Genomic DNA, 13,719 nt, shown 5'->3' on the forward strand with positions numbered 1-13,719 from the left:
TTCAGCTCGCCCAGGCCGTTGGCTCTGCTAAGCCCACAATGGCAAGAGGAGAACTCTTCGGCTAGCCTTTTGGCTCTATGTGTAGGTCTTAGACCGGCAGCATCAGTAACACTTGAGAACTTTTTAGAAAAGCAGAATCTCAGGCTCCACCCACACCCCTGTCAGCCACTCAGAATCTGCACTTGAACAAAACCATCAGGTGAATCAGGTTAAAGTTGGAGACAGTTCTGTTCTAGAGCTTGGGTCTTCGTGGGGGTGACAGAGGGAGTCCCCATGAGGAAGTGCTGAAGGGCTGGGTGGGAGTAGCAGGACCAGAGGCCTGAGCCTAGCCTTGCCTCCACGGCCTCCTGCCTGTGTGACCGCCAGCACCTGCCCTGAGCTCTCTGGGCCTCCGTTTGCTCCTCTGTGAAATGCCCACCGCAAGGGGCTGTACTGAGGCCTGAGGGAGTCAGTGCCCAGTGAGGTGTGGAGAGCAGGGCCTGGCACGTCTTAAGGACTTGCTAAGTGTTTGCTCTTATTGTTTCTGGTGGGGGTGGGGGAGGATCCTTGGCAGTGGTAGCATATTACCTTGGCCTCGATGGATGGGCACAGCTTTGCCAAGTGGAGAACTGGACGGAAGATCATTGCGGGTGACATGGTGAGGTGGTGAGAACTGAGAGACCACAAAAGGCCGTGAGGTCTGTGAGTCCCAGGGTTAGGGGTGGAGGCACAGATGGGGAGAAGGCCTCGGATGGTGGGCTCTAGGCTGGGACATGTTCCCGGGAGACAAGGTCTGCTCAGAGCTCGACTTCAGATCTTTTCCCCTGGCCAGCGAGCGGGTGTGGAGGCAGAGGCAAGGGGCACATTGAGGGGCTGCTGCTCTGATCCCAGGAGAGGCAGGAGGAGGGGGAGTCCAGGAGACGATGGAGGTGACTGATGCTGATGGCCTTTTGCCTTCCAAGGCCCTGTGGATGATCCTCTCTGGCCATGGAGCCCTTTTGGGAACCTAACCTTGCAGGAGGCCGTCAAACTGCCAAGCCTATTTGCAGGTACTTCTCTCCACCCGCCAGAGTCCTCCCTACTCCCTAATCATGCCCTAATCCTCCTGGGGCTGTGGGAGCTGTAATTACCAGGCAAAAATGTCAGGCATTTGCGATAATAGAGATTGCTTAATGCAGGCGGAGGGGCAGGCTGGCAGGTGGGCAGGGGAGGGGGGCAAGCAAGGCTGCCCGTGGGTCAGGGTGGCCCACTGCCAGTGCCTGCACAGTGCTCAGGGATCTCGCTCCGGCAAACTGGCTCTGCACAAGAGAGGATCCTCGGCCTACGCTGGTCAGGGGCTCAGTGGTCCCAGCAGCCCACCATTGGCCTTTCCCGCTGTCTTGGGACTGAAGTGCTTCGTCCAAATGTTCTTTTTGCCTTCCCCGGAGATGCCTATCTTATGTCCTGTTCCCTGGGAAATCACTGAGGGCCTTTGCATTGTAGTTGGGGAAACAGAGGCCCAGATAGGAATTCTTAGTTAAGACCCCTGCTGGGACATTTCTCATTCAATGAAGGGTCTCTTGGAGACCAGACCACCAGCTGGCCTTTGGGCTGAAGGGAGTACATCTGATGAGGGATCTAAGGGGGTGACTCCAACTGCCTGTCATTCTGCCTCCCACCTTGCTTCCTCCTCCTCCAGCTCCATACTTCACCCACCCCCGACCATAGCAGCTTCCCTGAGAACCCCCGCGCTGCCTGAAGCCTTTGCTAGTGCTCTTTGCTGCACCTGGGTCCCTGCCCTCTGGCTGCCCATGACCATCTGCCAAATCCAACCAGACCCTCAAAATCTCTAAGGCCCCTCCTCTAGGAAGCCCTCTGGGATTATCTAGCTGAAAGTGCAAGCCCAGTCCTCTGAATGGCCTCAAGCAGCTCCTCTCTCACGGCCCAGATCCCAGTTGGTGGTCGGCACCCAGCTACAGGTTTTGCCCATTCCCCCACATTTGTACATGCATGTGTGCGCAAGTGTGTGTGTGTGTGTGTGTGTGTGTGTGTGTGTGTACCGCCCCTCCCCACCCCAGCCCACAGCTCCCTGTTTCCTTGTCCCTGGGCCTGGGGCCCCTTGTCTTCCCTTCCCTCCTTTCCCACCTGTATCTGTCCCATCCTGGGGGGGTGAAGCCCAAAGTTCATTCCCCACCTTTGAAGAAGCCCCTCCCCACCCTGCCTCTAGGCGTAAAGCCCCAGTCACTGGGCACTGGGATGGGGAGGCATTGCCCAAGGTCTCTAAACTGTTGATGCCGGGTGTGGTTTTGAGATTAAACCTGGCGCCTTTCCTGTGGCCCTTGATAAGGGCAATTCTGGGTGCTTATCTGGCGTTTTCTGGTTTAAGGCCCCTTGACATCTGTGAGGTTCAGCAAAGTCCCGCCTCCCTGTGGAATGGAGCCCATCTCCATGACAAGCACCCACTTCCTTGTGTCCTGCCTGGGTGTCCACTGCGAGTACTCTCAGGGCACTGGAGACACTGGTTGTCGGCACCATCTCTGGGCCCTGCCTCTCCTCCTCACCCCTCCCTTGTTCCGGCACTGGGGCTGAACCCGAGGGGTACTAATAATAACGATGGCAGGACAATTGTATAAACGCACTGTGCTATGCATGCGAACCTTACTCTAAGGAAGGATTGTTCTGTTATTGGTTTCCTGCCTCGATGTTCTCCAAAGGCCTGGGCTGAGATCTTCCTTGGATTTCATTCAGGGCATAGAGCTCAGATGAGGGGTGCTTGTATGGGCTGGAGCAGTCAGGGGAGCTTCTTAGATGGGAGAGGATTGAAGCTGAACCTTGAAGGAGTGTAGGGGAGGAGGAGAGGCAGAGGTATCCCAGGCCGATGGGCAGGGGCCTAGCTGCCAGGGAAAGGGACTGGGGCATCTGGATGGCGGGAAGTCAAGGTATATCAGAGCCGAAGGGCTTGCATGCCAGGCAGAGAGCTCACGCTGCCTCCTGAGCACTGGGTAGCCGTGGGAGGTTTCAGAGCAGGGCAGAGGGGGTCCCGTGCTGCTTTAGAAGACTGTGCTGCAACAGGACGCAGGGCGGCCCAAAGGGCGATGCCGACCTCTGAGCTCAGGCCCCAGGGAGAAGCAGCAGTGGGAGATCGCTTGCATTTCAGTGATCCATCTCAGGGAGCAAGGTGGGGGGCCCGTGGGCTTGGAGTCTGGGGCCCTCTCTCCCCTGCTTCCTGGCAGGCAGACCTCGGCCTTGAGCAGCCAGCCCCTGTGTGTGCTCCCCTGTTGGCACCGGTGGCCGCCACTCTCCCGGGAACAGTCTTTGCAAAACATCCCTACCTCCTGATGAAGGCTTCCTCCATCTCCTGTCTTGGCAAACCATGAAGGAGGGGGCCTCAATGTGAGGAAGTACCCAGGCCTTTGTTCTGGACCCGGCTACGGCTGGACCCACTGCCCATTGTTTTCGAAGCTATTGGTGACCTTGGCCCAGCTGGACGGGACCAGCTGGCTCCCTTGGGCCTGGTCACCTCCGAGAGCACATGGAAGACAGCCAGGCTGGCGGGATAGCTCCCAGTCCCTCATTGGCCTTGAGAAGGTCCCCTTCCCATGGGGTGCCCCATCTGTGCTCTCAGAGCCTGGGACCCCTAGCTTGGCCATTTGGGGTGCTCGTGGACCTTAGGGAAACAGCTCATCTCCTAGGGACCAGGAGTCTCTCAGGCAGGAAAGCCACAGAGAGCTCCAAGCCCCTGCCCTGAGACTCATGCTTCTCCCATGCACGCTGTTGCTGTGGCCCTGGCTATCCCGAACCTGTGTGTCAGAAGTCCCAAGCTGTTGTCGGCTGTGCTCTCCCTGGGTTTGGGGGATCCCTGCTGCACCCACCAGGGGGTGTTCACCATAAGACAGGGGACTGTGCAGCCTGCCAGAGTGGTTATGAACTCGGACCTAGACTTTGATGATCCAGGTTTAGATCTTAGCTCCCACGTCTCGGCTGTGTCACCTAAGTTAAGTGACAAAGAGCATAAAAACAAAAAACAAAGAACAAAACTTTTCCCTCCCTGTAAAATGGGAATAATCATATCCTGTATTTCTTCAGGTTGGCGTGGGGAGTGAGTGCACAGTGCTTGGAACAGGGCTTGGTGACCCAGTCTGTGGGCAGCATACATCGGCTCTTCTATGGGAAGCTGGATGGGAGGGTGCAGGAATTGGGGTGGGTCGAACTCCTTGAGAGGCAAGAAGTATGACTGTGTGGAATGCTGTGACACAGGGAAGCCACCTCCACCCCTGGAGGTCAGTCCCTCTTCCCTGATGCCGCCCGCCCCAAATAGCAGTCCCTCCTCTCCTTTCCCCAGCTCTCACTGCTCTGGGCTTTGGTCCTACTTTTGTAGAATGAGGTGAGCAGAGCAGTGACTGCTCCCGAGACGGAGACGAGAGTGCCAGTGTCAAACACTGTGGGCAGCACCTGCCAGGCCTCTCCCTCAAACCTTCCACTTCCAGGTGGGGAAACTGAGGCTCAGAGAGCCAAGGCACTCACCCAGGGCCTCCAGGCTAACAGATGGCAGGTGTCAAGTTCTTACTTCTCCCTTGCATCCTGGGAGGCCCCCACACAGGGCAGAGGAGTGAGAGGCTTGCTGGCACCTCTGGTCCCTGTCTTCCCTGATTTCATCCCCAGTCACCAGCCCAGGCCTGAGACTTCACAGCCTTTGGAAACACCTGTGAGGGCTCTGGTTTCTATACCTGCAAGCTATTATGGGAGCCTAGTTTTCTCTTCCATCCAGATGTCTCCCTGTGAGCAGCCCAGAGAGAAGGCTGGGTCACACCCCCGGTCTGGCCCTGCCCAGAGGAAGGCTGACCAGCCAAGGTAGGAGCAGGTAGCCAGCCTCCATGTCTCCTGCAAACCCCAATTCCTGTCATCCCTCAGCTCCTATGGCTTTGGCAACCACAGAAAATGCCAAGCACTTTTTTCCTTCTTCCCCACCAACACAGACACACCTTGGGTTTATTTGTTTTAAGATTTTCCATTTCCTTTTCTGGAAAGTCATCAGGGTTATGCACGTCCCTTTCATCACAAAGGAGGCTGGGAAAAGAGAGGTGTGTCCTTGGTCACGCTGGGAAGGAGTAAGCAAGGGAAGCCGAGACCTGAGCACCGTCGTGTGACCCGGCTGTGCTCTCCCTCGATGCCCTCTTATGCTGAGATGACTGCTCAGGTTGGCCTTTCGTAGGAACATACCTGCTTATGAGTGAGGAACCTCTAGCTGGGGCAGTGACTTCCCAAGGCCCTGCGGCACCAGGCTGACCAAGTCTGTCTCTCCTGTGTCCTGCCCATGGCTGTGCCCCCGGTCATGTCCAGAGGCCTAATTGTTCAAGCTCCTCACTCGGCCCCAGCTCCCACTCGCACTGGGCGAGGAGCTCCCTGAGGGCAGAGACTCTGCGCCCCCAGCCTGGGCGCCCCTGAGGCCAGCAGGGCCCAGGCCGCCTCCTCTGTACTGGCGATTCAGGCTTTGAGGCACAGACGGCCTCACTAAGTGCAGCATCCCTCTTCTGCCAGCCCCACTCAGAGGGTCTGAGTCTTCCCTCACTGGGCTGGAAGCCCACCCATCCATCTCTCCTTCTGCCTGGCCTTTCCTCTTCCCAAACCACCTCCCTTCCTTCGCATAAACAAATCTGTCTGCCATGTCCCCTCCTCTAGGAAGCCTTTCCTGATTACTGGAAAGAGGTGGGGTTCTTCCGCTGCCCACAGATCTACCTCACCCCTTCCTGAGGTTCAGGCCTAGGCCTTAGCTGCCCTCCCCTGAACACCCAGGGCTGCCTGGAACCCCCCCTCTGTCGTCAGGGCCACTCGGGCCAGCTCGGGTCTGAGCCAGTGAGTGGTGGAAGGATAGTCTCCTATGGGCATTGACCACGGTGCTGGCCTCGGCTGGGCACCAAGGGGCGTTGTGTTATCCACACTGTGACTCTCCATCAGGGATGTACCCCATTGAGGTGCCCAGGCTCAGACCTTCTCACAGAAAGGCCCAAATGCCCCTAAACCACAGCCACCTGCCTGCCCTTCAAATCTCCTCATAATAAGGTCCACTCAACCAGTTCCCTGGACAGCCAGAATCGGGAGAAAGACTTTCTCCTGACCGTAGGCAGCAGCCTCTGTGACCAGAGAGTAAGCTTTGGTGAGCACGTCGTCCTTTCTTGCCATGGCTTCCAGGAAGCTCCGATGGAAAGTGAGGCTCCATTGTAATCTCTCTCGGGCCTTATGAGAAGCTTCGTCCCTCTCTGTGTTTTTGCTTTAACTAGACTACAATCAGGAGTTTGTTTCATTTTGTAATTCTGACCCTTGCTGCTCCAAGTCATAAAACCAGGGAGCATGGACATCACCTGGGAGCTTGTTAGAAACGCAAAATCCTGGGCCCTACCCAGACCTACTGAGTCAGAAGCTGCATTTTAATAAAACCTCCGGGGGATTCATGTTCACATTCTAGTCTAAGAAGCACCGATGGAATCCTCAGATGCTTTTAGGACGTATATAAAAGCTACATACAAGCTACATACACCACTAAGATTCTTAATGATTCTACCCTTTCCTACCCTGACTTCTCAACCAAACAAATGGACCTCTGTAGCAGCCCTGCCCAACGCCTGACCCACCTCCTTCGAACAAGGAGCCTTGATTTTGATCCTCAGTTCTGCTTTCTGGCAGGTTCAGGTAACTGAGGGGTGTGGGACGGGTGCCCCCTTAAGTTGTTGTCTATAGGGATGAGACAGGTGGCGGGCAAGTGCCCAGGAGAGGGGACCCTCCATGAGCCAGTTGTCTGTTCCCTCGTGGACCAAGGTTGTCTTCATATGGTTTGGCTCTTGGCCACTCCTGGGGTAATGGGATTGTCCTGGTATGACTGTGCCCAGCCCTAATACCCTCCCTCTGCCCCACTACCAGAATGGTGAGGAGCAGAGAGGGCCTGAGAGTCCTGGGATTGGCCAACTTGAGAAGTGGCAGCCCTTAGAAAATAGATCCTTGTGTCTATGCATAAGCAATTCTCTAACCATTTCCATGAACTGTCCCAGTGGGGGAAGTACTCACGTAGGGGGTCATAGCCCTCTGGAAGGGATAGTATCAAGGAGCACCCTGGGTCTGATGATATGTGATTTTAGGAGGCCTCTGAGATCCCTTCAGATCCTGAAATTCCATGATTCAAAGTCCTGCCTCCTCCAGGAAGGCTACCAGGATTTCTCCTACCCTCACTGATCACTCTCCCACACCCAGCTCATAACCTCACTTGGCTCTTCTCTGACTGCCTTGTATTTGTGAGTCTTGGCCCCCAACCACTAGGGAACCCATGGCCTGGGTCTCTTCTGTCCACTTACCCTTAGACTGGCGAGGTGGGGATGAGTGGAAGAGGCAGGCAGACAGCTAAACCAGGTTTTTTTTTTTCCGGCGGGCTCTAAAAATGGCCACTTCCAAGGGCTTCTGGCTCATGAACACAGAGTGCTTGCGGGGAGACCTCTCACCACCCCCTTAGCTGCTGCCAACACTGTATATTTATCCTCTTTTGGCCTGGGCCTGGCCTGGGCAGAGGCAGGATCGCCATAAGGGGACCTGGGCTTCCTGAGTTCCAGACACTGTAACTGAAACCCCTCAGGCCCTGGCTTCAACAATGTGGAAGCAATTTCAGCCCATGGCCTCAGTTTGCTTTTGTCTTAATGACCTGAAGGCCGTCCTATCCTAATGGTCTAACACCCTCGGTGACAAGAGGGTCCCGGAGGGGGTGGCCCAGGGGCCCTGTGAGTTGACCTGTGGACACACCTGCAGAACGATAGCACAGAGCAGGAGGTGTGTGCATGTTGAGGTGAAGCCGGTGACCCTGGGGGCTGGGGAGAGCCAGAGCCTGGCTGGGCGCAGGGGCCCAGGGCAGGGGGCCATGTCATCATTTTCTCATTAGGCAAGACAGCGATCTGCCTGTGTGAGATGATCTTGCTGGCCCTGTGGGCTCCAGGAATGTTGGCTTCACATGAATAGAATCCCCAGAGCGGACCACGGTGGGGGGGGAGGGGGGTTCCTGAGTGGATGGGGACAAGAGTGGGCACCTCCTGCCTTCCTAGACTCACCTCTGCTAGCCCCAGCCCACAGCATCATGACATCCTAGGAAGCCACAGAGTGAGAGGGTGGCCCCAGAGGTGAACCTGCACATCCCAGTTCCGGGGGGCGGGGGGAGCACATCCCTCCTGACACTGGCTGGTGGGCTAGCAGATGGCTGGCTCTGTTCACCTTTGAAATTTTCCTGCACTGCTCTGCACACTGGGCCTACTCTCCACCTGGCTGTGAGCAGAGAGATGGGTCAGATCCAGCCGCCATCCCCACTCAGGGTGAGGGTACTGGCTGGAAATGAAGAGACGAGGACACACAGAGCGTGTCCCCAAGAGAGGAACCTTGGAGCTGTTCAGGGACAGAAATGCTCACCATGGCATTCCTCTTGCCCATGCCTCCTCCTCTTCCCCATTTAAAGTCAGCTCCCTGCTAAGCAGAGGGGATGAGAGAGGCCCCAGACTCCGAGCCGCACAGGTGGCCATGGCCGTGAGCAGCTGTGAGAGCTGCCAGAGAGACCATGCAGAGTCCCTGGCTTCAGGGTACAGGCAGCAGAGTCCACGTTATGCACAGTGGAGGGGCGGCAGGGTTTCACGGCTACCGTGCGTGTCTTTCATCTGTGTATTTGCTTGCACGTGTGCATGTGAGGAGGTATGTGCACTTGAGCATGTTCGAGTATGCCCATGTGTTTGCGTATGTGTACATACATACGTGAGTGCTATGTGTTGTGCTGTGATGCTGGTGTGCACTGCCCATGTGTGCATACACATGGGTGCAATCACACGTCATTGTGTGTGTGTATGTGCATGCACATGAGCATGAAATCTCGTGCCCTGTCAGGGGAGGAGGAAGGGACAGCTGAGTCTCTGTGGTGGCACCCCTGTCAGCTGTGGCTTGGCAAGGGTGGGCAAGAGGGATGCAAGATTCTCCGTGCAGGAGAGGGCTGGGGACACGGCTCAGCCCAGGAATGCGCTGTACTTACTGGAGGGGGGAGGCTGAGCTCAGTTGGAGCACACTCCTCTCTGTCCCTGCCCCGTGCGCTGCTATCTGGCTGCAGTGGTGGTGGTGGTGGTGGTGGTAGTGGTCATGGGTGGCTGTGGGGGGGGGAGGGGGGTCAAGCCACATTATGACTTTTGTGGACCCCGGGCTCTTTTGCTTTCATGGGCCTCTTTCTTCCTCCATAAAAGACTTTAAAGCTAAATTTTAGGACTGCATTGGTATAAAGATGAACATATTCATCCTGGTGGTGAGTTGTGAGCACAGCCACTAGCACAGAGAAACAATTTTCCTGCAGTTCTGGAACCCACTGGCATCTAAGCAGTCCTGCCATAGGGCCCAGAAAGGAGCACGAGGCTGCATCTGGGCCGGCTCCTGCTCCGAATGCTGGATCCTAGCTGGCCTGTGCTTGCAGGGACAAGCCAAAGAAACCAGGGAGGCTTTGGGCCCAGGAAGCACCCAGCTTGCCACAGAAGTGGGACCCAGAGGAGGCAAGGGCCACCCAGAGTGGGTGATGGGACCAAGAGGGCAGCTTGGGCAGGATCCAGCAGTCATGGCAGTTCTCAGGAGGACACCCAGCTGAGGGAGACCCAGCAGAGTGGCGGCAGCAGCAGGACCCCCAGGAGGGCAGTGAGGCCAGGAGGCCAGATGGCCTGGGGGCATCCAGGAGAGGGGCTGGAGCAGGAGGAGATGGGATCACGGTCCCTGCCTGCAGGACTTGCTGGGGGCACCTGGACACTCTCTCTGGGGACACTGGCTATCAGCAAGGGGTTGAGCAGGGTGGGACAGGGACAGGGTACCATTGGAAATCTCCAAAGTTGAGCAGACCTCAGGGGTGGATACTTTGGGGACAACAGCATTGGTGGGGGGTAGCTAATGTCCCTCTACACTGGCTCAGGGCCTGCCAGGAGAACGAAACCTCAGGTCCTGGGGGCTGGCAGGGTGGAAGACCGGTTCCCTTGTGGATACTCTCTGGCTGCCCAGGTCTCTGGCTTTTTGCTCAGGGAAGGCGCTTTTCCGAGTCTTTGCTGGAGTCCAGGGAGAAAGTGGCATCTCACCAAGCAGAGAAGGGTGGGGGAAGAGGCCGGATGTGCCTAGCAGACCAGGCCTAGATAGGAGCTTGGAGACCTGGACTCCAGTCCTGCCTACCCCCACCCCCCCCCGCCCCGCCAGCCCACAAAAGAACCCTGGGCCTGCCACCTTGCCTCTTCGAGCCTCAGTTTCCCCACATGTAAAATGAGGCCATCAGATCCAATGCTATTGGAGCCTCTTTTCCCAATCTTGATGTTTTATGATCTAAGAAGGCATAGATAGGAGATTTGGAGGGCCCAGGTGGGGGGCTAGGGCCCTGGAGAGGGAGCGGAAGCTGTGGTGGCAGCCAGGCCAGGGGAGGGGGCAAGTGTGTGCCCAGGGTGAGGAATTGCTCCAAAGTCACTTCTACACATGATGAAGACTTCTCTTCCCGGGACCCACACTGCAGAGGCGGGCTCCAGGCGGAATCCTCTGCCCTGCCTGGCCCCCAAGTGTGGGGCTGGCAGCCTGGCAAAAATGTTGCCACCAGCACTTTCTGGAAGTGAGGGATGCCTCCCTCCTGGCCCAGCAGGGCCTCTTTGCTTGTAGGGCAGGGCTAGGGAAACCGTGACTTCATTCTCTCTTCTCTCCTCCAGTCCAACAGAGTTAGGGGTGGGAGAGGGGGCAGCCCTGTGTCCTCAAGGCGCCCTCATTCAGGCCTGGGAGCCCAGCCCATTCTCGAATCCCTGCTCCCATCTTTGGATGGGGCGTGTCAAACGCTCATCGACCCTAGCAGGGCTGAGGGCAACCGTCCCCATCTTGTCGCTCAGGCCCCTCCCCTATGGCATCGAATGAGGCCATTGCTGGAGAATTGGTAAAACATCAAAATAGAAAATTCCACTTTCCAGAAATAGGCTTGACATTGCCCCCCGGCCCCAACACACACAATGAGCCACACAATACTGCTCGGGGAAGGCAGGGGTGGGGGAAGGCGGCAAGAGGAGAAGTAGCTTAGAAAGTTTCCTGAATTGTTCTGCCTCTGGACAATTACTGGTGGCCCACAAAATCCGGTTTTGAATTCAGGGGGATTGTGTGACGCCTGAATGGCCAGAGGCCAGGAGTCCTCTGTCGGACAGGGACACAGGCTTTGAGAGGTGGGTGCTGTCTTTCAGGGGACTTGGACACCTCCTGGATCGTCTCCTTATCTACTCCCACCCCCATGCTCAGCCCCAAGCTCAGCTCTGCTGGGGGCACGGTGGACAGGAAGGGAGAAGACGCAAGCCCTGTTCTTGAACCCCACTCACCCATACGAGGCCATTAGAGGGTGGGTGGGGGTGAGAAACCGGCTCTGGAGGTGAGGGCGCATGGCCTTAACCACCACAGTCACCACGGAGGAGGGTTCAGGAGACGTGGTGTGGTGGTGTGGCTGGGAAGGGCAACGAAGGAAGGTGCTTGGCAGGGGAAGAGTGTACATGCAAATATCCGGGAACAGTGAGCCTGGGGGCACAGGAACCAGGGCCCCGGTCTGGAGCTGGGAAGGGATGGTGGTGAGTGGGGTCCCTTGAGGACTGGGCTGAGGAGCATGGGGGACATTCTGTCTCTTTTTTGGTCTCTGTGCTCTGGACCTTGGTCCATTCTCTGTTCCCCCAAGCTCAGGGGTGGGGGACTGGCTGAGCCTCACAGGCCTATGCCTCCTTGGCCCATGTCTCCCCGGCAGTGGTGGCAGGGTGGGGGGAATGGGGGACAGGCCCCATCTGTGCAGCCAAGAGCCAGGCTGGCAGGTCCTTGTTCAAGGTCAGGGGAGGGATGCGCAGAGCACCCTGGTAGGGGGCAGAGCTGGTGGGGGCAGAGGGATTCTCTGGGAGAAAGCATTCTGTTATTTTTCACCCCTTCCCTGGGGCCTTGTCCTATCTTCCCAGCCTCCTTTAGTGTGCTCTGCCTCCCTTCAGGACAGCCTGAGAGATTCTGGAAGATTTGTCCAGCATGCTGGTAAGCCGATGGTGACTGCATGTCTGCTATCAGAGGTCCTGTCTGCTATCAGAGGTCCCTTCCGCTTCAAACTCCATCTTCCTGGTGGGCCTCCCAGAGGGAGTGAAGTCATTGTTTCCCACAACCCAGCCTGTGGGTAGAAAGCCCTGCCCTGCCCAGTAGGCAGGGTCCACTCCCCTCAGCCCCTCTGTCCTGTGCTCCAAGAAGCTTCGGGTTAAGAGAGTGCCAGCCTTGGCCACATCCGTGGGCATCATCTCTCCACACAGCCTGGGATCCCGAACCTTAACATCCGTCTGAGGACCTGTGCACCCAGCTCTGGACAAAGCCTGAGGTTCTCCCACAGCATCGGTGGGGCTAGAGTCCAGATTGTCCTGGGAACAGCCAGCTCTGACTGGAAAGTGGGCCTCACTGGGCACGTCAGGAATAAGGCACATCTGGAAAACCATTTTCTGAGACCGTTGCTCTGGGAGGGCCAGACAGTGCCCGGGCCTGAGTGGCTTCAGGCCCCGCCCAGGGCTCAGGAGTTGGGGAGGGAGGGCAGTCCCCCTTATTTAGCCTGGCTCAGGCCTCTGGGATCAGGCCTGGGCCCATGCCACTGGCCATGGGAGGGACACGTTGCTCACCGAGGCAGGTCACCCCGGAGGAGGAGCTGGTCAGGAGACGGCACCCTGCCCCAGAGCCCAATATCCCAGGGCCGGTGGGACTACACGGGGTGAGGGGGTAGCTCTGGCCTTCCCTGGCTTCCCTGTGCGTCCACTCTCAGCTCAATGCTTCCTTCCCCATCTGCCCCTCACCCCACCCCAATTATGCAGAGAAGTCGGGGACGGTCTTCTCATTACTACTCCCACGTCCCCTACCCGTCCTGGGGCCTGGATCCCTCAGTCCTGTACTTGTAACTGGGCCATCAGAACTCAGGATTCCATCTGGGAAACCGGACCATCAGGAGCCTTCCTTGACAGGCAGGCCGAGAACCAGACTGGGGTTCTGGGAATTACGGGGTCTTGAGATCTAATCCTAGTTCTGCCACCCTTTAGCAAATCACTTACTCTCGGAGCATTCCAGGGTTGTGGTGAAGACAAGCTGTCAGCCAGGGACTGTTTCCTTTCTCCCTCCTTCCCTCCCTCTCTCCTCACTTCCCTTCCTTCCCTTTTTGGCCAGAATTTGTGGCAGACCAGGGAGAAGAAGGTCATGAGGCTCGTGGCCTTCCTGGATCTGGGGCTCCAGTGGCAGTCCTCTTCCTTTCACACTGAAATTGTCAGACTGAGTCTACACAGGCCCCTTGGTATTGTGGGAGGTGGTGGGTGAGTGAGGTGGGCCTTATTCCGGAGAGGTCTGCCTTTGGATGGTGTCTCCTGGTGATGGCAGAGCCTTTGCCCAAAGGAACAGAACAGAACAGTGGGCAGCATTTAAGTCAGATTTAAGTCAGAAGCCATGCTGATATGGGGACGGGGTTTGGAGACACAGTGGGTGTCCGGGGTATTGTCCTGAGGACCCTCACATCATCCTGACATTGGTGGGTAGCTGATTTGCTCTGGCCAAAGTGCTTTGCCTCCTCTGGGTCCCCTGGGTCCAGCCCTGCTCCAGAAGGATATGGGCCTCTGGCAAGTACGTGCTCACCCCCGTGCCCGTGACAGTTGCAAGCTCCACCAGCTTGGGTGCACACACGGAGCCTGCAGGAGGACAAGCAGCTAGGCTATCTGGTTT

The sequence above is a fragment of the Martes martes genome (genome assembly GCF_963455335.1).
Source record: "Martes martes genome assembly, chromosome: 11".
In the NCBI taxonomy this organism is placed as follows: Eukaryota; Metazoa; Chordata; class Mammalia; order Carnivora; family Mustelidae; genus Martes; species Martes martes.